Source organism: Moschus berezovskii, chromosome 9, assembly GCF_049115385.1.
Source record: "Moschus berezovskii isolate FMDL1 chromosome 9, NW_MosBer_1.0, whole genome shotgun sequence".
Classification (NCBI taxonomy): Eukaryota; Metazoa; Chordata; class Mammalia; order Artiodactyla; family Moschidae; genus Moschus; species Moschus berezovskii.
In genome coordinates, this window is record NC_142468.1 from 81,492,903 (window position 1) to 81,493,661 (window position 759).

The following is a 759-nucleotide window of genomic DNA, read 5'->3' on the forward strand; positions in this document are numbered from 1 at the left end:
CACTATACTCCATCTGTGCAGGGATCTTACTGTCTGCAGAACAGCTCAAAGATATGCCTCAGGTTGTTACATAGCCCTTGGGGAGGAACTAGTACCCCTGCTTTGCTGCTGAACTATTGTTTCTTGACAGCTTTTCCTTTGTTTCTGCATTGCCTCACTTTCCTAATTATTAACTGCTGAGTCTGTTCTTTGGAACTCGGGAAACGCCTACGAGATTAAAGTCTTTTTTTTTTTTTTTCCCTACAAACAAGAAACATGGGGAACTTCCCTGGTGGTCCAGTGGTCAAGACTCTGTACTTCCAATGCAGGGGGTCCAGGTTTGATTCCTGGTCAGGGAAATAAAATCCCACATGTGTTGGAATGTGGTCAAAAGAAAAAAAAATGAAACTGGGACACAGGGGCTTTTGAACCTGGGAAGGCCCCAGATGGTCCTGCTTAGTTTCAGTTCCCTCTTTTCTTTGATACTCCTCAATCTTGAGGGGGTCAGGAGGCAAGAAAGAGTAAATAAAGTTTTGGATAAAGAAATCAATCGTAAACTCAAGCAGGGGGCCTCAGTTCCAATAATAACTACGTGTTGCTTTGTTTGTGGTAATTTGTTGCAGGAGCAACAGGAAACTGAGACAATAGAATACTCTCCACCTTTCTCTGCTGAATCATTTATACCACTGGCCACTAAATATCCAGGTCAGAAACTCCAAGTCAGCTATGACCGTGCCCTTTGAACGCTTCTCACAACACAGGAGACGGCCCGGCAAAATA

At 43.9% G+C, this 759-nt stretch overlaps 1 non-coding gene across 1 annotated transcript; it reads left to right on the forward strand.

Moving 5' to 3' along the window:
• The first annotated feature begins 265 nt into the window (after window positions 1-265).
• On the forward strand, window positions 266-338 carry TRNAG-UCC (transfer RNA glycine (anticodon UCC)). Its single transcript has one exon. It is a non-coding gene; the product is annotated as a tRNA-Gly (tRNA).
• The last annotated feature ends 421 nt before the right edge of the window (window positions 339-759 follow it).